This window comes from Patella vulgata, chromosome 2 (genome assembly GCF_932274485.2).
Source record: "Patella vulgata chromosome 2, xgPatVulg1.2, whole genome shotgun sequence".
In the NCBI taxonomy this organism is placed as follows: Eukaryota; Metazoa; Mollusca; class Gastropoda; family Patellidae; genus Patella; species Patella vulgata.
Window position 1 is genome coordinate 35,622,490 of NC_065880.2, and position 25,465 is coordinate 35,647,954.

A 25,465-nucleotide genomic window follows, 5' to 3' on the forward strand; every position below is an offset into this window, starting at 1 on the left:
TTATCATATGGAATTCAACAATAGTTTAATTAAGACGTTTAGTTTGAAAGTCATTTTTGTTTTGGAGAAGTATGAGCAATTAGCCCATTCCCTTTGGGGTTTTATATTCTACAAATAATTGAAATGAATTCATATCCCATTCGTCATATTATATAATTCTGCTACGACTGATAATAGATATTGTCACGGAAATTTCCTCGGAAAATCCTGTATTAGTCAATTCATTCATACACACCCCATTATTATAAATAGATTAAATAGCCATGATACCTAATACACACAAAACCTGGAAGCGGTAGTAATTTAAATCCGAGAACAAATAGCCTTAACGTTATTAATATTTTATGACTTAAGTGGATACTATATAATATAAGTTACTGAATTGCATTACAAATATTTATTAAACTAATAATAATGGGTATGTACCAATTTTAGAATATTATGACGTTTCCTAAACAAATCACATCTCGACCTGTGTTCATTGGACTGCTGCAACAAGCACCCCCTTCCGTGACGTAATCAATAATTGTGGGAATGGCGCGAAGGTAGAAACACGTGGGCCTGTGTATAGAAAAACCTATTGAACGTTATCGGGCTACGTTAGATTGTGTTTATCGTGAATAACCAGGCGCTCGATATTGAAGACTGATCATATTCTAGGCACGGGGGCGTCAAGTTAGTAAAACTTAGTTGTTGGCGTACATTCTTCTACACTTACATACAGCATACTTGTAGGGATTGAAGAAAAGAAAAACTCAAGAAACAACCTAGAGGAGATTGCAAATTCTTATTTCGGCTTGTGATTGTTCTGCTTGGACTTGGAATTCGAAGGAAAGGAAAACTTTGAAGTGCAGTATTCTTCTTGAAAGGAAAGACAGAAATCAAAATTTATTTTAAAGCTATGGAAGTTCGGTGTTCAGTGCTGATAGCTGTCACATCAATTTTGTATCTAATTCTAACTGTTTCCACGGTCTCAGGTGTGTATTAACATGTTTTCATTTTATCAACTTATTTTCTCTGCAATTAAGAAGCTGGTCAGAGGTAAGTATATTGTATAAAGTCGATATTCACACATCGTAAAAGTAATACACTTGGAACTATCAGTCATCTCATAAACAACGCGTTTTTAATACTGATATTAAATCCATTTTGATCTAAAACTTCTTAGGATACAGAAAAAAATAATTTTAGGTTGTATTACTATCCGTAATTAGTTGATGAATGGGATTGTCGATAATTTGATTTAAGGTCATGTTTTCCTTTCTCCATTAGTATAATTATAGGATCTTTTGTGTATATGGTACATAAGCATCTTTTACTCTCAAAAACAAAAATGGAACTATAATCTGAGAAGGAAGATTTAGCAATGTAAGCACATGATGCTAATTGTTTTTTAAATCTTCATCTTAGAAGTTTAAAGATATCAGTTAATTCTGTTAATTAAAGGTCTCTTAATTCTTAGCTGGTAAACTGCCAAAAGTTATTTTTATCTGAAATCATTAGCATGTATATTCCTTTACGTAAAACACACGGTTACATTAAAAACGCACGTATACGAAATGCAAGTCCAAAATAGTCTACAAAGTTTGGATGCATTTAATCTTTGGCTTACACGAGACGACGTATGAGAGAGAGAGAGAGAGAGAGAGAGAGAGAGAGAGAGAGATGGGGTTTAACGTCCACTCGACACAAACTAGGTCATTTCAGGACTAACACACCGTTCAATTTTATTTCAATACTTCGCTTGCGCATAGGGGTCATTAGTAGTGGGAGGCAACCGGAGGACCCGGAGAAAACCCACAAGGTTGGAAAGGCGACCCTACTTCTTGTTACGTACAACCGGGGAATCGAAACCAGGCTAGCTGATACAGACCTTATGATACAGCGCGCACGTGCTAACCATTCGGCCATCCAAACCTCCGACACGGCGTATGCTTTCTGTCCCCAGAACACATACCTCCGTTTTCAATCTTTCGACAATCTCGGATAATTACATTCCTTTGTAATTCCAGAAATAAGCTCAAATCATATCAAAAATATATGGTTACCACATATAAAAATATGGAACAATAATGTAAAGTTATACATTTTGCGGAAACGAATAGGTCAATGTTTATTATTAATTCTTTATGGCTATAGCTGTGAATCGCCAACTATTTTTAAACTCCTGTTGCATAGATATCGAGATAATTACAATGTTCTTTAAATTTGTACACGTGACGGTCTATTGTCTCATCCGATGATCTTACCAGCGAGAATCGATCTTGAAATTTCCAAAATATTATCCCCTCTGCAAATCTGAACAGCTCCTTTCACATTTCTAATCTGCATGGGGAAAAGATGGCTGTAGCTATTATCTTCATATACTTAAAAGCATCTGTGCATCGTTTGCATTTTTCGGAAAATAAAAAAATTTCCACAACTTATTTCACTTTACGGGTCCACGGTGGCTCAGTGCGCAAGGCTCTCGATCACTAGCTAGCGGATCACCGGTTCAATCCCAAATGTTTCTCGGCATTTTGGAGCAGGATTCCCGTTATCAGGAGACCTGTCAAGAAAAAGCGTTTAGTCATTCGGATGTGACGAACACCGAGTTCCAGTATTTCGCACTTGGAATTCGATTAAGAGAAATCGGAAACGGCACTGTAGGAGTACAATTTTTTCTCGAAGTACACCGATTGGCGCATAATATGTCCGTCTTCATTATCCCGGTTGGTGCAGAAAAGTAGGACAGTACATTCCATTTCATTAAATCTACTTTAAAATATGATTTATTGTGTTATGGAACAATTAATTAAGAAAATAAAATAAAAATATTAACGGTATAGATAATCTCCAGGTGTGGATTTAATTAGTTTGAAAAGAGGACCGTCACAAGATTAAGGGGGAATGGTGCTGGCTGACTATATCTTATATATCGTCTACAATCATCTGCAGTGAATACCAAATGTTGACAAATTTTCAGTTCATCATATCAGTGTACATACCGAGCAGAATTGAACCATTTTTGGACTGATATTCGTTTTAGAGACTACACTGTCACTTTATGTAGTTTGTGGGGGAATATCGATCGCTCAAATGACGCTCAGAGATAGGTCAAAGCTTTAGTTGCACCTTTAATTAAAAACTGACTATTTTTATGAGTTTCACACTATGCAATAAAACCACTTATGATACCTTGCTGACTTATGTATTTGGAAACCAAAGACTTCCCACTTTTGTACTGACGGCACTGATATGTGTTTAGTTCTTTCTGGAAACCAAAGCGCATTTGGTATATGTGGGTGATCAAGGATTCATAAAAATAATTTAAATAACTGGTGAGCTGACGTCGAAAATTAAAAATTCTTATCAAATACTCATTAAATTTGCCAGACTGTGTCCCTTAGGTTAACACAATATTTCTCACAAAACATGGACAAATACTTCCCATGATGCATATTTAATTTGTTTATAATTTATTTTCAAAATAGAAACCTATTTAAAAGAATTAAGTTACAGATGACATTTGGAAAATTTGATATATTTCTAGGTACTTATTTGATCCGTCCTTAATATGTTAAACGGTTCTTCTGCGTTGTCTATTATGCGTGGGGATCACGTGGCTGAGTGGGTAAGACGCTGGCTCGCTAGCCTGGGGATCGGGTGTTCGATCCCTGCAATGGCCGAGAAAGTTCATCCCGATTTTCCGGCGTGGTTTCCGCTTGTCAGTGATGCAGGACGGAGGGTCTGACAAGAACAGCTGCCTAGTCGTTCGGATGGGACGAAAAACCGAGATCCCGTGTACACATTAGAGTGTACGTAAAAATTTCACCTGGCAGTTGGAAGTCGATATAAGAGTAGGCCGTAGCGCCGCTGCCCGGGCAAAATATCCCTCATAGCACACTGCATGGCGTATGCCCGTCTTCATTAGCCCAGTTTAGGAGCAGAACAGTAGGACGTTAAACCCCATTTCATTTCATTTCTATTATGCGTTTCTTTGAATTTGTCCAAAAAATGTCTACGTCCAATAGCGAGCACACTTCGTAGACATGAAGTTCAACGCCCATTACTCAAGAAAAAATACCCACTTTACAACAAACTTATTTTAAAGATTATATGGTCTATCCAAATGAGTTTGTTCTGTGGACTACATTTTGCTTGACTAAGTTCTACTAGAGAAAAACGTATACGTGAGAACGTGACTGTAGCAAGGGTCATATTACTTAAACGACGTTGCCAAGAGCAGTTTCGGAAACTTAAAATAGTTCTGATGTTCTTTTTCATAGCACAGTGCAAAGCTATTGCCATGTTCATGTTTACAGTACGTTCTATGTAAGATTATTAAATGAAATCAATCGGAAGGTATTACAATTTATAGAACTAGAACCAAAATATATTAGTCTGTGACACGCGAGGCTTGGGGTTATATATATCAGCTAAGTAAGAACATAATATGACCAAGATGATAAATATACCGTCAATGGCCTGGTTGATTGTCCACCAGCACAAAAGAATGGACCGTTATATTAGGGTTTTGTCGTGACAAAACATAACTTTGATGCAAACTACGTATGCTGAGAGATATAATAATATAATTATTTCCCTTTTTAAAAAGTTCATCGGGATATTACGACGTGGTTCCCCTTGTCGGTGGTGCGGGGCCTGGGGGGATACAGCGTTCAGATGGGATGAAAACCCGAGATCCCGCATACACATTGATGTGCACGTAAACATTCATTGACTGATACAAGAATAGTCCATGACGCAGCAATATTTCTCTCGTAGTGCACTATATGGCGTTTGTCCGTCTTCATTAGCCCAGTCAGTACAGATCAGTAGGACGCTAAACCTCAATTCATCTAGTGTAAAAGTTTCAATGACAGATATAAGAGTAGTCTTTAGCACAGCTGTCCGTGCAAAATTTCCCCCGTGGCACAATTTATGGCAGATGTCCGGATTCATTAGCCCAGCTAGTGCAGATCAGTAGGACGAACTTTAATCCTTTTTATGTAAAGGTGTCATTATCTAGACCAGTGAATGTGTGGTCAATTGACACTTCAATCTGGTTGAAAACAAGGGAAGAATTTACAGCCCAAATAAACTATCTATGTGGTAAACTGAGATGCTGACAAAATGTCAACCTCTTCCCAATGCTGTTAGTTACAACATTACTCACAGCATTACGTTGACAAGTCTTTGGCGCAATATAGCCCGGTTGGGACTGACGTGCGATAAAACCCTATTTCATTCATTCATTCACGTTGACATTCAGATTGGCCATGTGCTGAAATATACCTTTGTATTTGAAAACGAGTGATCATTACACAAGTAATACACAGTAAAGTACCGAGTAATACATAGTAAAGTACACAGTAACACATAGTAATTTACATGGTACACCAGTAACACATAGTAATCAAGATTTCTTGATTCATTGACATATTACACGACAACGATTGATTGCAATTTTATTTACGGTCCAGCTGGAGTTTTATATAGATTTATATAAACCTTTAGCTTTAAATTGAACTATCATCAGTACTATTTTAATGATTAATCAATTAATGGACTCCACATCTTTGATTAGGTGTTGTGAACAATAGAAATGTATAAAAAACGTACAACAACAGTACTCTTTATAATAAATTTCTTCTTTGTTTCAAATTTCGAGAATCTATTTTTTTACAAAAGCAATTTCATTGAACAGGAGGAAATATTTTCTTTCTTAATATCAATTTTTTGCCTAGTGTTAAAACTTATCACTTTTGCTTAACGTTTTTTTAAATAATTGTTTTGAAATCCCATTTAGCGCAAATGTCATGACTTAACGTGACAACAAACACTCTCTGTTATTCCTTTGCTATTGATAAATAGGAAAAATACAATAGAACAACTGCGGGCTGTCAAATTTTTATTTGTGACTTCAACATTTTAAATGCCGATAGTTTCTCGCATCAATATTCAGATAAAAATGTTATGTCAGCATGATTTAATAATCTACAGCAGATTGTTGGTTTAAAAAAAAACCGCCCACAATTCATAAATTTCAGATCGCCAACTAAGGTGATAAACTATAAAAAAATGTCTATTTGGACACTTAAATAGAGTTTCACTGCGTTTGCTGTGTGTTACTATCAATCAAGATTCACAGGACAGATACTTATATGCACAGTAGGCTCTAATACTGGATTAATAAACGTACACAAATTACATTAAACACAAATCCTACTGGGAAACGAGTTCACCAACTACTCTGATTCAGAGCCCTTATCATGCAATCCAGTCATTATCACAACAAAAACTTGTACGATCGGCTTATTATGTCTCCCCGAAAAAGGTTATTTATTTGCCAATAATTTTTCATTTTTGTTTTAATTATATGAATATTCAGGATACTTTTTGTACCTATATCAAAAGGTTGAGATTTGAGTAGTTCAAATTGTTGTTAGTTAATTTGACATGTCCTTTTTCTGGAATTAAAAAAAGATAATAGTTCTCTAGAAAACTATAATTCATAACAACCGGCAACATCAAAACACTTAGACTGGTACAATTATTGCCCTATTAACTTGGTGGGCTTAAAACATTTGATTACGATAATAGTCTGAATAGCAAACGAATGCCGAGGTAGTTAAAAGCTGTTGAACGAAACAAAAAGAGGTCAGGCAATACAAGATAAAAGTACAGACATAACCAAATATAAAAACCTCCAATAAAAATCCAAATGTCAAATTTAACAAATTATCGCGATTTATTGCAAAGGCAGCATCCTTCATACATAACGATGAGTAAGTTGTCTATGACCAAGCTTGCAAGTACACAGAAACTGAAAAGGGTCTATGAAAGAATTTGAGTGCTTGAAATAAATATTTTAGAGGGGTTTTTTTTACGACGGATCAGTTATTGTTTGAGTTTAGAAATTCGATATTCCGCACTACTAGGAACACTAGCAATGTTCTTTTCAGCTTCCCGTCTCTCCACTGGTATATTGTTTCAAATCAGGGAGAGGTAGGAAGGTTTAAGGTGCACCCAATAACAGTCCTGAATATTAGGCTTAATTACTGTAATTAATGGTTTGAGAATAAAAACAACTCATTTTGTCATAAATCTAAACCTTCCATTTCTGTGTTGTGTCAATTTTATATAACATGCCCAAGTAAGACACTGTTTTGTCACTGGCGGTAGACTATTTTGTCTGGAACTCAGTTGGCAAGATGAAACTCGATAAAACAGTAAATGTAGCTTGTTCTAATAAAAAAACACTTCATCAATATACTGATGAGACTGAAGGCTTTAGCCTAGTCCACGTCTCTTTCCCTTGGGACCGGCAGCAATGCTTTATCAATAGTACAATAAGGGCCATTTTTAGAGATATATCGATGAATTAATTTAAACTATATATTGATGGCAATGACTTAAATATTATCATGAAATGCCGTATCTTGATTAAAATCTAATTTCTATACTGGGTTTAATTTAAAGGTTTAATGTCTGTTGGTTTAATGACATATCATCTACAGACAGGCAGGTGTTAAACCAAATCTAATTAGAAGATATTGCGACACGTTGTAAATTCAGAAGACTTATTTCATATCATTTGAAGTTAATTTCATTCAGTGGGTAATTGCCTTAGACTTCAGGTCACCACAGTGATCTTTTAAGTGGACTTCAAATTTATTTACTCTCAACAATAGCTGATCTGGTTCATTTTTAAAAAGAAAGAAAAACGATCGGTGTATCGTTCTTGTGTCTAGAAGGATAATCTAATTTGTCGCCAATTTTGGTTTATTCTTATATATATATATTAATGTTGCTGGGCGTACTTTACCGAAACGGGAATCACTTCGCAAACTACAATATTTTAAGTAAAAGTTGAATCTCTTATATAAATATAAATCCAAAAATGGCACAATTCCGTTATTTACAAAGATATGATGAACTGAAATTCCATCGAACTATGCTGCTGCCTATTTAAATAGTACACCGCCATGTTTCGAGAGCATTGATGGTTCTATTTTTAATCCGATTATATCCAAGCTGGGAGATTATCTAGCGTTCTTATTTAACTGTTAAATAATCAACCTGCGTACATATTAGCGAGGATTAAACATCCAGAGAGAGAAATGGGGTTTAACGTCCACTCGACACAAACTAGGTTATTTCGGGACTAACACATGGTTCAATTTTATTTCAATAATTCGCTTGCGCATAGGGGTCATTAGCAGTGGGGGGTTCTGGAGGACCCGGAGAAAACCCACGAGGTTGGACAGGCGACCCTACTCCTTGTCACATACAAACGGGGAAACGAAACCCCGACAGTTGACTCAATGACAGACCTTATGATACAGCGCGCACGTGCTAACCATTCTCCCCCCCCCCCCCTGATTAAACATTGAGAAATCTGGTGTTTTCTGAAAAATGCAAAGCACGGACAGTTACTTTAATAACAGACTATCTCTCACAAACCTATTTCATTAATACGATTTATTAATTTACTCACTCGAATCGTTTACTTAATCATAAATGAATAATTCATAATCTGCAATACATGCACTTAGATGCATACATTATTGTGAATGTTGAGCGACGTCATGGTAATCAAAATAATACGATAGATATTGCTGGATAGTAATAAAGTGGGTAGCTTACGCCACAAAGTGCTGCAACCACGTGAACCACATTTATTCTCAAGAACCCACAAGCTCCAAAATAAAAACAACTCTTGTAGGTTTGAAACATCCTTATTGCAAGGAAATATATGTTTCTAAAGGGGGTACTTTGCACAAATTTCCGTTGTCGCCATACACTTAAATGACCTGGGTCCAAAAGAGAAATAGTCGATTTCATTGTATTTTGTGTTGATTTGTTTTGTAGGATAACAATCTTACTCTCTTCAACTTTTTATCATAAGGTCTGGTGGGGTTTCCGTTCCCAGCTTGTACGTAACAAGGAGTAGGGTTGTTCGTCCAACCTCGTGGGTTTTGGCCCTCTGGGTCATCCGGTTTACTACCATCGCTACAGCCGTCAACATTGACACGAAATGAAATGAATTCGGGTTTAACGCCTCATTTTTCTATACCAACTGCACTAATGCCAGTACGTACACGGAACGTCAGTTTTACATACCATCCGAACGACTAAACACTGTTCTTTGTTCCCCCGTCCTGCACCACTACCAAGTGGAAACAGCACTGAAATATCCAGAGGTACTTCGTCGGCTAACACCTTGATCAAACCCCAGACTCCCTGGTTAGTGAAACAGCTTTATTCGGTGAACAGATATATTCACTAAACACTACTGTAATCTGAAAATAACCTTGTAAGTCTGTTGAATGCAAATTTGAGAAAAGAAAGGAAAATTGTTTTTTTTCAGGATTAAGCAAGCTACTGAATATAAACAAATTTTATTTTTGCTTTTTAGATGAAGATGATTAGAAGCCTTTTCAGTGAAGGCGAAACTCCTATATTAAATACTAAGTAAAAATATGGGCCTAACTCAATTTTCACCAAAATTTGACTTACTGGGTTTTTCCAGATTACAGGAGAACAGTATTAACAAGTATAACGTCTACAATATGTCAACTATTGAAATAGATTCTGTGTGTGTTTGTACTTTTGATATGGATTCCTCTGGGCCCAAGTCGATTAAAGAAATCAGAAGTCGGACAATTTCCTAATAAGAGGATGTTGCTCCAGACAACACAAAGTTGGTGTTTAGAGGTTTTCAGACCATTTAGGTATTCATGATCAATTTATATCCCGTACTTTTGATAATAGCTGACAACTAAATTACTTATAGTTAATAATAGGTTGATGAATAATACAGCTATCATTTAACTTTTGAACCAACTTTCTATCTAAAATACTCCGTGGAGATGGATTAAATAGGTTTCCTGTTTTTCAATCCTAGAATTCAATAAGTGTGAGGGGAAGGGCGTCTCGGGATAAGAGTTCTACTATATTTAAGCTCACAGATTGCGCAAAAAACACAGTAAAATGTTCTACACGAACTGTACAGTAGACGAACGCTAAGCTTTTAATTTCGGAAAGTGATTTGCTGAGCTGTTGTGTTGATCTCTTCCAGTGGTGAACATAATGGCAAGGGTTTACCAGTTTTTATAGTAGGCCCTAAAAGTCAATGTACATTTGCAAGAGATCATAGTAGGTTAACAAACCGGATTCGAATAAGAACGGTAACTAATTTACATAACCAAATCAATATGAAGAGATAGATCACTTAATTATAAAGGTTTTCTAAGAAACACGGTGAATAACAATAGAGAAAATAGATTGATTAAATATATAGGTTTAGAGCACATGTTAATTTAGATCTTAGATCTCACAGTACTATATTAGTCACCAAACTATAATACTGCATTCATCCGACCCATATAGATACACGGGGCTTTAATTTGTATTGATAATTCATTAGTTGTGTGAACTAATTTAAGTCCACGGATAATTTGAACTCTGATCGATTAACTTAATTATTTGTCACATTCTGTATCAGTATTTGGCACTGAAAAACGACACAACACAATTGTTCTTTTATCAGAGCGTTGGTGATAAATGGAGTTGTGTTTGACTTAGCTATGGAATACAACAGCACGCACTGTAAAGTTGACAGCGTAGTAGTTGGTTCACGCCACGGTGCAATCAAACTCTAACCACTGCCCTGAAATAAAACTCGAATTCAATGGAAACTATTCCTGGAATCTGAATTCTAATAAAATCATGATTTGGCAACGAATTTAACATACAAGAATACTAAAAAATAACTATGATCTATGTATTAAGACCCCAAATAAGAAGTGGTGTCATTTGTTGTAGAAAGGGTAAGAATTTTAAAAGATTTTAGTTCTTATGACTCAAAGTCCCTTGGTCTTTGCTGGAAGTGTCAGTTACTGAAGTATTCAAAAACGTTTCTAGTGTATCATAATTTTATTAAACGAAATACCGTGTATAATTAGTTTATTTTATCAACGTTAACTACGATTCGTTGACATTACTAATTGATAACTTAAAAATCTTTTCAAACTCTCATGAAGGAAAATAAAGTCACAATTATAGTCAAAGTGGAAACACTATAAAATTTATATGGTATTTAGAAATGATTTTCTACTTAAAAGGGCCATTCGCAGATTTCTTAGGAGACCGTAAATTAGTTTGGGCTTAAGTGTAGAAATCAAAGATTAAATGGGATGTAAAATCCTATTTTAGCCTGTCTAAGAGATTTTTTAAAATTTCAGCCGTTCGAATATGATTGTTAGATTTGCTTAAAGTGGTCACGTAAGCAGAGAGTTGTTTTATTACATTGTTTGAGTGAGTATGCGTGACTTGATAATTACCACTGTAATTTTGGTAACAATCTAGACAAGATTTTCCAGGCACTTATAGAGTGGGGTTATTCCCTAAAATATATCCGAGACTGTCCTTTTAAATCGGCATTACCCTAACCAAATGCATAGAACAATGGTCTAGAATAAGATGAAATGACACTCAGACCATACACCACCCCAAATACACAATTATAAATACCTATCACACTCACCGTTAATTTATTCAATACGGAACTAAATAAATCACCGAAACATTGATTTGAAGACCTGTGTGTTATTCTAATCCCGTTATTATAATATCAAATTTAACTTTGGTAAGTGCATTTTAGTTGATCTGTTATACGCCTGTCTGACACTGTGTCACGTTATTTCTCACAAGAGGAGTCATTGTGGCTTCGTGGATGTAGTCAATCGCGGCGGAGTGATGATGTTCATACTCCTTTTCTGTGTAGGATAAAGCACGAGACTGATGGGTTTTTTTCTGAAGTCTTTCTTCCCCAGCATAACCGATGTCAAGAACTTAACCTTGCTCATAAACCGTCTATGTTTATATGTACGTAAAATGAGAATATCCCAGAATTCCAGTAAGACAAACCTTATTTCATGTTTTCTTATGAAAAATAAAAACCTACCCTCGAAGAATAACCTCTTGCGGGTTTAAAGAAAAACTTTAAGAAGAATAACCCCAAATTCCATTGTATATATTCAAAGCCGCCTTCGGCGTTCAGACCGCAAGTTATTCCAGGCATAGAATATATCCCATAGATCAAAGAGATTTACCGTTATAGGTTTATAAGATGTTTTGCAACTATTTAACTTAACAACTCAATATTCCAGACTTGTTAAGTTAAATAGTTGCAAAACATGTTATAACTTAACAACTCAATATTCCAGATTGGGGGGTTGGGATGGCCTAGTGGTCTAGAGTGCCGCGCTTCGACCTCTCCAGCTGTTTTGGGTCATTTATTGGATCTACAGTATAATATTTCTAATGACCAGTAAAATTAAATTATTGATTTGACGCAAATTGGTATGATAGTTCAAAAATAGACAATGTGAAATGAATATATTGAAAAATTTCAGTCAAATTAATTTATTCTGTATAATGTTATGAGTGGTTAAAGTTTTGACAAAATGTAGCGTAAATTGTTTATTATCGTTAAACTAGTAAATGGCCGCAGTGTTCTAATCTATTTAAACGCGGAGCTAACCTATGGCCCAGAGAGATAATTATGGGCTTTTCATGTTATTACATGTTATATAATAATTTATATAACATTTGAAGCCAGAAAAAAGATCTAGTTCTTACATATGCATCTTTAATCATTAACCACTGCCAACCGCTGTCTGTTTATTGTTTATGGTAACCGCATCCACGCTAACGCGCTCATTCACACGTTGTCATACATTTAGGGTGTCATGGAATTTGCGATAATTTGCCTTATTTAAAATCTGTTTAGTTAAAAGTGTATTGTTTTTTGGTAATAAGAAAGCATAGTTTACCTGGAAGTTTAGATATAATTGGAATTGTACGAACTGTGATAACCTTTGTATGATTTGACATCTAAATTCATTGAAGGTGTAAGACTATAGATTGATTTAATTATGGTTGGAATCGATAATGCCTGTTCTCTATCAGCCTATACTGTCATTTTTAATATTATAACATTATCTGCTTTCAATGAAGAGGCCAGATTCTGACGATTAACTCTTATTTTACACTCTTCTTCTGAATATTGATTTTCATTTTCTTTTCATAGTACATTTATTTTTTTAAAGAAAAATAATATGTATACAAATTCTAATCAGTTAATATTTCTTTTACTGTTATAGAAGTCAAAACGTAAAAGAAACTATACCAATTAAGAATAAAAAATTAATATTTGAACCGCTGATGATGATTTCCTTGGTTAAGTGCCTGATATATTCTAGCTTTAATACGTTTAGACTTTTCCAAACCTTAAACGAGAATATTCTGTTATAAAATTCCAAGTTTGTCCACTCTTTAACCAATATGATTAAAACACAGATCCTATTTCGTTTCGTTTTTATAGTTCAAAATTTCGTTTTACTTGTATTTATTACATTAGGATCTGGAAGAGTTGTTATGTGAGGAACTAGCCATCGAAACGGTCCGTTACGGCGATTTCTTGGCCCTTTGATGCACGGAACTGTGAGTAAACCACTAGAAACGTCAACGCTGATTGATTAATCAATGTCTGACGTCATAAGGCCAAAAACCGCTCGTTTGGCCCCTGACGCAAACTCCCTCTATAGCTAGTCAGAAATATAGATCTGTATTTTAATCAGATTGCTCTTTACCATAACAATAATGACAATTACGAAAATAAACTACTTTAAAAACTTTTATCTGGTTCCTATATCGGATCAACAGTTAGCCAAAACTTGGTTGGTTTCTAAGCTTTTGTACATCTCATACAGAATACTACAAGTTGTGTGGAAGGTTGTTTGTATTGTAGATTGCTATAGGTTATAGTGTCGATCTTAAAACGTACATCATAAGCAAGGTTTCTTTAAAACCTACATGGCATGCCAATCATCAATACAACGTCAAGAAGGATTGTACCATAGTATGAGTGAAAATTCTACCAATAAATGTAACTTAATTTCCATTATTATGTAAGTCAAATGTTATGTTTATGTGTGCGAATTTCTGAGATTTTTTTTATCTAAATCTATTTTATATGAAAACATTGACAAAAATGATCTGGGATTTCTTTACATGAAAAGCAAATTGAGGTTGATTCTGTACGTTATATTGATTGATGAAATTAATTCGCGTGGTTACGAATTACATTGACAAAACATGCCGTTTTAATGTTAAGTTCAGGAAAAACTTTTATAATTCCAAATTGCCATAACTGATTTAACGTCAATTAGTAGCGACTTGCTTCATTAAATGATTGTTATTTGTTTATTTAATTTGGCAGTTGAACTCATAACTTTGCCTTATCTTGCACTGCATACAGAATAAGTGTGGGCTTATCTTTACAAGAAACCTCTCACAGGGTTTGTGACATTAACGTGCTTATTTCTTTACAGGATATAATTTGATTTTCTTTACTCACTGGAATATGGGAAATACATAGGCCAATGCAACAAATTGTTAGTGTTTTTCAGATCAACTTGAAATGACACTTGGACAAGCCATACAAAAAGTGTGAGAATATTAGGCTTCGTCGGTATTTATCAAAGAGATTGTTAAATAACATTGGTGTTTTCATTAATTGTTTCATTACGAAACGTTTGGATTCATCAGTGGTACTCCAAACAGTTATTATTCTACCCCATTTTAAGCTTGATAACATTTTAGCTGAAGAGGTCAGTTATAAGAAAAAAGATGTAGGTCATTAGCAAGTCTAATCTTGTATATCACGTTGAAATATTCGATCTATTCTATGAATACCCAAATAGCAATTCTAAAAGACAAAGCGTTGAAGAATCTAAATCATGAAACTATTAAAACTGAAATGTTTACAAGATCACGTAACCCTTATGTGGAAGCTATAATGCTAGCGAGAAATTTACTGAGGCACACTTTATAGCCAGTTTACTCGTGGTAAAAAATATGGTATTCCAAAATAAAGTACGACCAGAGTATGTCAGTTAGGAAGTGACATCGAGTGTATTACAAATACAATAATACCCTGCTCCGTTCACGTACTACGTTGCTACTTATAGCGATAATTTTAGGGAAGTTCACTTATGAAATTTGTTACTGAGAAGTGGCATTACGTGGTCTGCAAAGAGTAAACAAACACTGTCCCGTAAACGACAGTCGTCCATACTTACAGGTAAATGGAGCGATATATTCTTGTGGCTGCCTTTCCCAGAGATCCCTTTTACCAAGTCGCTTTGATTTTTAAAAACCGCAGCGAATAGACTGCGCCTTTGGGCGGTATTTTTGGAAATGTTTACTTTTTCTAGTAGACTCGATATAACTTACCTTACGCATTGTTGTTGTACCTTTGTAGTTTTTAAAGTTCCATTGGGGTGCATTCATTTGTCGTTGTCCGAACATGTTGTCGAGTAATATTTGCGAGTGTTTTATGTTTAATTTACACTAGATTTAAAGCTACCAAATTCCATAGACCTTTTGGGATTCAGGTGGGAATTTGGAAAGTTCAACAATCAAAAATTGTATCATTAGGTGATCGGGCTGTGTTATTAACATATGAATCATATACGTCCAAATGGTATTAAGTGAGGGTGGTTATATATACCCTAATAGTTCAATCCAATTTCTCTCGTCTGACCAGACGACCGGAAATGTATCCACTGATTAAAGATGTTTCAATTGGCCCTTTTAAAGGCTGACCCTCGATCTTAACGAGGCAAGTGGTCATTTGCCAATTCAATGGAAACTACCTGCCCATTTTCCTTCTTAAGAATTAGCTCAGCAAGGGAGGGGCTCTTACTTGATACGGGGAACTGCGACCAAATACGAATCACCTGACGTCACTGACCCAGTTTCTTTGACCAGCGATTTGAACTGATTGTTGTAATGACATGCAGTACTATGCGTCGCTGGTTAGTTGTGGAAAGTCTACGACACATAAAAAAGCCCACATTCAACGTGTGACACATACTCTCTTCTGCTACATAGGACTCACCTTGTGTATATATTTTTATCTCAGCCGTTAAGACTGTTATCTACCACGAATAACAATGCATCAGCTCGTTCCTGCATTTTATATCAACCACTGGATACATAGGTTACAAGCTTAGGTTAAAATTAACATGTCTATTTCTCCACCCCTATTTTGCAGATCGAGTTTACTGACGGAACACACTACATCATATGGTTTTATAAATCGTTTTATCTGTCAACCCGTCACTCATTTTATTTTAGTCTTAAATTCACTACTAAACATTATTTGGTCTCTTAAGCAAATTTACATGTCCTGTTTTTTAGAAAAATGTTTTTACCCATTTGTGAATATTTCCTAAAAAGAAAACAATAAAAAATAAAAAAATAAATAAATAAAAAATTCAACAGATTTTCATCAAATTTTTCCACCAGATATCTTTTGGTTACTGGTTCCTACGGGTTTTCTTATCTTCCAGATTCCCTTGAAGGTCGATCCTAGCAACTAAATCAAAACCTGGACATCTTTTGTTTTCTTCGTGATCGTAATTATATTTACAAGGTCGTTTATAGTTTATACAACTTTATTACTAAAACCGCTTCTCAGTAAAGTGTATATAGTTTTTGGTGGCTGCTCTGACAGCCTAGGTGTGCTCTAATGAATTTCGTTGTTAGTTAGTTGTATTTTACGTCCGCTTCCACCGAGGTGATATCGCAGACAAATGAATTTCGCTCAACACCCTCTTTGATAACCCACTAATTTCTTTACGTCATAGACTGACCTTGGCGTCAATTTCCTTCGCAAATATAGAATAAACATACCCCCAAGACCGATAGGAGAATATTACCTTATTCGGTCGACCAACTCTTTTCATAACAAGATAATATTTGATGGATATTTTGACAATAGAAAGGACATAACCAATGTTTTTTTCCCCAAAATTATCACTGTTTTTTTATATATAAATCTATTAGTCATTTTAGTTTGAGTGCTTGAGATATGAATTTATACAATGTGTAAATCCAATAATTAGTTAAAGATAACAATATGGTTGCAAAGCCCATAGTATTATTTTGTACAGGTTTTTAGTTTATCTAAAGCATAGTATTACTCTATTTTAGTTGTTTACAAATATAATTATCATGTTACTATTGATTCCATTTAGATCTCTTATCTTTTGTTTTTTCTACGGAGTGTCATTTTTCAACTCTGTTCAATAAAACTTTAAAAGTGTCAATCAAACAAGGCCAATTTGTGACCATATAGTCCGCCGCTATAAAAAATACTATAAATATATTGGTATCATGTCGTGATGTCGGGTTGTCCCCTTATGACATTTTAACCTGGCAACCCGACATCAGAACATTTTAACCCGACAAAACGACATTTTTACCCGAAACCACGACCTTGAAAATGCCGTGATGTCGCGTCAAAATCTCGTATTGTCCTGTTAAAATGTTTTGATGTCGGGTTTTTGTCGGCAATCTTCCTCTCAGTATACATTTTGAATATGTACACTGATCCTAGTGTTGGTCAAGTAAGTTCCCGGGATTTTGCAGCGTGGTCTCTCTCTTTCGGTAGTGCAGGACGAAGGCCTTACAAAGAACAGTGTCTAGTTGTGTAGATGGGACAAAAATAAAAGCCCCAGTGAACACATTGGCGTACACATAAATGAACCTTACACAGTTGGAATTCGATGGAGAAATACCACTGTCCCTAGAAAACATCTTTCATAGCACTCTCGATAGAGTATGCATATCTTCAGTAGTCCGATTGACGCAGAAAAGTAGGAAAATGAAATGAAATGAAATGGGGTTTAACGTCCTACTGTTCTGCTCCGACTGGGCTAGTGAACAATAGCGGTGCTGTCGGCCTACTCTTATCTTGAATTCAATCAATTCTTGGGAAAAAGGTTGCATTGCGTACGCAGAGACTGGCGGAGATCAACGGCTGCCTTTGGCAGGGGGGGGGGGGGGCGGAATGGTGGATTTTATATAGTTTTGTGCCGTCCTGATGTGTTCCTGTCGTAGTCTAGTTCCCGATGTAGTTTAGTTACTGTTGTATCTATAGTTCCCGATGTAGTTTAGTTCCTGTTGTAATTATGTAGATGTTTTATAGAACTGGGGCCTGTTTCACGAAATTTTAACTAAAGATAAAATCCAAATTTTAGTAGATACTTCAATTTTGATTGGCTAAGCACTAAAATCAATCTAATATTATCCAATCAAATTACTAAAATTTGGATTTTATCTTAGTTAAAATTTCGTGAAACAGGCCCCAGGTGTAAATAAATCATATATGATCAAAAACCAGCAGAGGTCATAAAGTTCTAAGCACCTAAATGATCGTTTAGTTTGATGAAAGTTATAGAGTACTTTGTCACATAAGTTGCTATTGCTAGTATATTATCATAAAGATCATCTTTTCCCAGAGGACTTGAAAGATGCCGGCTAATATTTCTAATACCAACACAGTCTCGTGTTAAAGTAATAGTTGTGTACAATGCCTGTAGCCTATTTCTATTATCAGACTTCTTCACATAGATTTCGTCATAAATGAAATACATTTTAAAGTATTTGCTTCGCAGTTTTGCATACACGGCAGGAATAATGCGTGGAACCTAATTCCATAGGTTAATTTCTTTCTCCTTTTTGTGAAAAGAAAGGTGTTTGATCACTATTAGTAAGATGCGTGGAGATATTTAATCGCTTCTTCATTTGTAATCTACAATAGTTCACGTGAACTAATTTCTGAATTCAAACAAAGCTAGCAATAGTTGTGATAGACAATGTGTTACGACGTACCGAAAAAAAAGCACCCTATGCTTGTTGTCCAGCAACAGCAACCGAATATAATATCCGAAGAAGTAAAACACAATCATAACATCGTAACATTAGTTAAGGCTTGGGTTTTACGGCCGTATCGTGGATAAATCTCATGACGTGTTCACTTCATCCTTTAAGAGTTTCCCACGCGTCAGAAGTGTTTTGTTCTGTGTCAACCTGTTTGCACAGAAAACAGCGGAGATCGTTACAACTAAATTAACTCGTCATTTATACCATTTTTTGTTATTCGATTCTTAAAGGGTTCTTTTGGTTAAAGAAACATTTCCTAGTAAAATGCTAACAATGAGATATTGAAGATACTTATCGTTCTATTTGCTTAATATTTGAAGTTAGTCTGGTTTTACACGGTCTCACAAAGATTTTGCAATCCTCCATATTCAAAGTTCGACGGTAGACAATGGCCAAACCTTGATCTATCGATTACCCGATCCAGATCGATGCCAGTCAAACAAAATGTGATCATTGCTAATTTTTGTTTGTGTAAAACACGGACTTCGGTGACTTAGAGTGGACGACTTGGTGTTCAATACTGTTTACACGATGTAACACGTACAACGACAGATTCTACGCTTTCACGTTGTTCCTTAATAATAAACAGTAAAGTCTTGAGACGTAAATGACTAAAATAAACGATATGGACATAACATCTCTTTTCATATATTCTGATTTCCCAATCTCTCTGGGTCAACAAACGTAAATTTAACATCGTAAGTTTTCTCCGGGTCTTCTGCTAAAGATACCCCCTACGCGCAAGCGAATTATTGAAATACAATTGTACCATAATATGCTAGACCCGAAATGACCTAGTTTGTGTCGAATGGACGCACCTCTTAAATATTTAATGATCGGAAAAGTTTATTAGAGATGAGGCCAGTTGTTATGTTAATTCTATAAAACATGTTTATTAGGAATGAGGCCTGCTATTATACTAGTGTCGGCTTTTAAAAATAACTCGCTATTTATGACAATAATTCCTCAAGATTAAAAAGTAACCCACAAGGCTGGTTAGTTATTGAATTATTATAGATACATTATTTAAAAGAACATATTGTATCTTTGTCATCGTGTAGCTGCGCTGGCTCCATAAGTAAGACGCTGACTCGCTATCCTGGAGATTTCGGGTTCTCTCCCGGTGTTGGCTGAGAAAGTTCCCCAGTAAAAGAACCCTTAAAAGTTGGAATTCGTTATAAGTGTAGGCCGTGGCGCCGCTGTCCAGGCAAAATTTCCCTCACAGCCCACTGCATGGCGTATGCCCGCCTTTATTATCCCAGTTGGTGCAGAAAAGTAGGGTGCTAAACCTCATCTCATTTCATTTCATTATCATCATGCTCCTGTGTGTGGTAACATATACATGTATGCTTTCTTTTGCAAAATCTGTAAGTATATTAAGTCTTAATGAGTTGCCCACAGCCGAATAATAATTTAATGGTCACAATAAAGAGCCTATTGGTAGTCTCATCTATTTTGTGGTGTTCTGTTACCTTAAAGGAGCTAAATATCTGTATTTTGAACATAAAATGAACGGAAATGGATCAAATGTAACGGTAGTTGTTCACGCCCGGCATTCTACATCTCGAGTATGCCCCCATCAGACCGGAGTGGCGTCCTTACTGCGCTGCTAAGACCGTACGGCGACCAGAAAATACACAAGGTCGCCGGCAAACGTGAACACAACGTGCGAAAATGTGCCAAAAATAAATAAAAACTTGAAAAAAGTCGTGTTCTCATAGCTTTCCAGTTGATCGCAGAACCTTGGCGTTTGTGTTGAACATGCTCAAAACAAACGCCGTGACTCGGTGATCATTGGCGACCATGGTGACCACTGCGCGATAGCTGGCGTTTCCACCGCGCTTATGTCGATCTTAACGCGCTCTAAAACCATTTTCCGTCGCCGTAGCAGCGAAGTAAGGACGCCACCCCGGTCTGACGAGAATATTACGCACTGATGTTTAGTCTCGTTCATGAAGGCGCCGCATTACGTTAAGATAATATGATCGACCACCACTGACCGGAATGGGCCAAAAATTCGTGCTTGTAATGTCGGAAGACGCCGGATAATTTAGAGTTAGAACTTTACGCCCTTTAAAATAATAGTATAGTAAACCTTTGCCATGGCCGATTTGTTTACAATCATTACGTTTCCTATGTTTTACATCACAATTGATCCTTTCTTACCATTGACACTGCATTTCTTAATCAACTGTCCTGTGTAAAATGATGGTATGCCACCTGCCCAATTAAAACTGAACGACCTTTGTTGTTTTCGTTTTGATTTAATTAGGGATGCTATTCCACGATTCTCCCTTCACCTTTAAACAGGCCTGCTTTTTGCAGATTAAAGTCTATAATTGCCTGTCGTAACTGTAGATGTTAGTGGTAATGGTTTTATCTTTACCCATTACCTGGGGAATTCCAAACATTTTCTTCTTTTTTTTTCAATACTATTTCTAATTAAATCTTTTGTTGATTTTGTAGTCAATAATGAGATATAAATGTCAATTGTGGCTTAATAACTGACATTTTTTTTTTCACAATCTCTTAATAGGGAATAGCGTTTAGTTCAAAAGTGCTGCGTAAATCCAGGTGATGATTCATGGAGATTAAGTGACTCAGTGAGTAAGACCCTGGTTCATGAATCAGTAGGTCACGATGTTAACCGATAAAGATCCTTGGTATTTTCCTGCCGAGTTTGCCTTTGTCAGTAATGCATGGCGGGAGCCGGGCAACGAACGGGATCTAGGACATTTGGATATAGGTGGAAACGCGGATGTCCGTGCACATTTTCTCTCACAAGCCACTGACTGCATGGCATATGCTCATCTTTCTTAGTACGGTTGGTGCAGAAAATCAGGAGCCTGTTTCACGAAATTTTAACTATGATAAAATCCAAATTTTAGTAATTTGATTGAATGATATTAGATTGATTTTAGTGCTTAGCCAATCAAAATTGAAGTATCGACTAAAATTTGGATCTTTAGTTAAGATTTCGTAAAACAGGGCCCAGGACATTACCCCCCCCCCCACCCATTTAATCGGGTTTATTCGTGTACGACTGGACGAATGTTTTTTTTTTATTCGGATTCACATAGTTTGAATCGTCGTAATAACGAAGCGGACCTATTAAAAAATATGCGCAACGATGGCTTGAAAATAATTATAAAAAAGACAACACATCTGATAGACATGTGCGAATTTCACGCCGCCGTTCTAAATATCGAGACATAGGAGAACTAACAAAATCTCATAAGTGGAACTGTACATGTATGATGACTTGTACAAATACTCAAAACGCGGAAAATTTCATTGGATGGTAATGGAATTTCCAAAGAAATTGTCACATTCATTGAATTTAGGTATGCAATGTGAGCTCATAAATTGATGAAATTATTTAAGTCACGTATTTAAGTTCTGTATTTACAGAACTGATGTAATATTAAACGCTAATGGCTGGACAGAATTTATGCTACTCTTAACAAATAATGCAATTTCTGTTCGTGAATTGACCACAAGTAAATCGAATGGTCTTGAAGTACACTGACGATATATAATGCTACAGTCTAACTAATAGTCTCTTTATTACAATTAATTTTTTTTGGGTTATTTCTGTAAGGCTAAAATCACAAACGATATATTTATGTTGACCCAATGAACCGTGGGGTATGTTTTACTTATTGGCACTGGTGACGAATTAACGTCCCAATTTACCTGGTTTCCTCGTAGATCTCTTCACAGATATAATAACACAGTTCTATGGATAACAATCACTATTATATATACACACGAAGTTTCGACAATACTTTACTAGTCGTTATATAGCAAACAAATTCACACATCTTTGCTTGAGCTACAGCAAGGAAAACTGGACTCTATTATAGGGGATTTTTTGGTACATGGGGGTATTAGTGGATTTCGAGTCTTCTCCGAAATATCAAACAGCCGGGGACTTGGTCCGTTTTATTAATTGGCAATGATAACATAACTGGAGGAATTAATTTTCTAACCCAACATCTCCTTTACCCGTCCTGTAGTATATCTCTTCATAGATGTTTGCCTCAGCTTCAACCAAAAACGCTAGCCCCTGTTTATGGAACTTTCGGATGCATCATAGGATTAGTGGATTTACTTCCCAATTGAGGATTTCAGACACTAATTAATACACATTTTATGTGCCAAAACACATATAGAAGTACTGAAATGTTTGTTATGGAGCCATATGTCTACGTATCATTAATCTTATACTATAACCCCAATTTGTACTTTTCGTGTTCAGGTGTTATCTCGGTATAAATTGTTATATTTTATAGTGTAGGCCGAGAATTTGTGTAAGGATATCAATTCCTAAAGAGGTTGTATATAAATTGTTGAAATATTTACTTACCGATGACTGTAGTTTCTGATCTTGTCTAATGACCAATATTTATGGGAAATGTTAGAAACGCCAAATGAAAAATAACCTAATCAAGAAGTTGTTTGGCATCTTTATTGGAATCATCCATCCCGATAAAAACATTTCCAGATTAATACATTATCTATATGTCAATGGTATGTGTGCTCCTATGCCATAGTAAAGTGTGCTTCTGCGCCATTGTTATTATAAATTACAATACTATTGGTCTGAGGTATTTTATTTTGTAGTCAACATTCTATTAATGGTTTGGATATTTCCTGTTTTTCTATGAAAACTCATGTTTTCTCAATCCCATTAATGAAACATATACCTATAAAATGATAGCAATTACAATATAATAAATGGGGGTGTTCAAAATAATGAAAATAAATTGTATGTATTTATATCCCTTTAACCTTGTTATTTAACAAAGAAACCTATCACATCTTTTTTTTAAAACACCGTACTCCAATGACATTATAATAGGTAACGAAGGCAAGTTGTAGGTTTCTTCGCCATAATTGTTTTTCTTTTTGCGCTTACAATCAAAATACAGGAGGAAATACAACGCAGATTTCTTGACGTATCAGAATTTGCAGCTCAGAATGGTAAAAATGTTGATTTCCAAAATACTGCGCAGTTCCATCAATAATGACCAAGAATTGCACGTACGTTTTCATATAAGGTCTATACTCATTTTAGCTGATTTAAAGCATTTTTTTTTTATTTTATTGCAGGTAAATGTTCTGGTAGATGGGCAATACATGCTTGTTTTGGAGGTGAGTGTACATAAGTATCATTTCGCTAAAACTCTCATTAAGAGTACAACCACTGTGTGAGACATAGAGTCTAGTCCACACAGCCAGCGGCCAATTACTGAATACAATCACCAACTTCATGATGCTAGTTAACAAATCACTTGAACAGGGGGCGATAGATCATCATCCTCGCCTTAACACTATATAATGATTACACCTTAAGGTTAATCTTCCATACAGATTTCTAACAAAACAAATAATATCCAAGCTGTAATATATTTATCAATATGTTTAAGGTAAGTATATTTTCCAGAGTAACTTTTTGACCAGGCAGCTGTAATTGTCCTTGGGGGCAACGCTCTTAGAAAAAAAGTCTAAGGCCCCACCAATTCATGTGCGATCGACATGTAACTTGGTATGTTTGTTCTTTGGATAATTTCGCGTAATTAAGTGCACTTCTATTTTTGATGAGTTCACAATTCCCCATCCACAGTACGCTAGTACTGGTTATACCCACTAATGTGCCGATATTAGGCAAAATTATGTATAAGTGAAATTGACAAAACAGAAATGCTCATGTCAGTGATTAGTTAGACCGTTTTTGTCAAAATCTCAATATCCAATTTTTTTATTATGAAATCATTTAAATATTGGATATGCATTGTAGAATATGCACACCTTGGGGCGCTACTGATTAAAATCGCCCTTGTCGGTCATTATGAGAACCGATTTTGTCAAAACTTCAATTATCCATAATTTTTTCAATGTCCTAGATTGTTCTACTCTCACCTTTTTTGTATACATAAAGTGAAGAACCGGGAATGGGATTTCAAAATTTGACTAGAAATTAAATTGTAGACATTAATTTCAGATTGAATCCAGATTCGGATTCGTTTGGATTTACTTCCATACACCCACAGAGATGTATTAACACCCCAATTCCTTTAAACTGATAACAATCGTTCGTAATCGGAATCTAAGATCTTGTTAGTAAACTATTTGCACTCGGGTAAAATCGGATTATAAAATAAGATATGGATAAACACTCTTAAAGTACAGGAGTAGATCTGCACATTATTGATTTCTAAAAAAATAAATGATCACTATTTTACGTTAGTTCAATCTGCACTGTGATTTCTTTCATTTACATTAATACACAACGACGGTTGTAAACATTCCTTGTAAGATATGAAGCTAAATAATATTTGAGTATGTAAGTTATAAAACTGTATTCCCTGGAGTAACAAGCACATGTTATTTGCCTATATTAGTCTATTACTATAGCTAAAACAAAACATCTGATCTGTTAATTTCACTTCATCTTCGAAGAACTTTTGTTAAAGAAATTCTTACATGCTCATTTTAATTCATTGACATGTGTTTTAGTTTTATCTAAGCAAGTCCAGTTGATTATTCCCATGTTAATGTTAATCTTTGTTTGCTATCAGCGACTGAACTGCACAAGGAAATAAAAGCAGATAATGATTTCTGTCTATTGAATCACAGATGGCAAGTCTTGTTACTTGTATACAAACTTATTTTA

At 35.4% G+C, this 25,465-nt stretch overlaps 1 long non-coding RNA gene across 1 annotated transcript in view; it reads left to right on the forward strand.

The window, feature by feature from the left end:
• The first annotated feature begins 567 nt into the window (after positions 1-567).
• LOC126811435 (uncharacterized) overlaps positions 568-25,465 on the forward strand; it is a 38,264-nt gene continuing 13,366 nt past the window's right edge. Inside the window, exons 1-2 of the long non-coding RNA XR_007675597.2 lie at positions 568-977; positions 23,902-23,943. This is a non-coding gene — a long non-coding RNA (uncharacterized LOC126811435). The remainder of the gene's footprint in view (positions 978-23,901; positions 23,944-25,465) is intronic.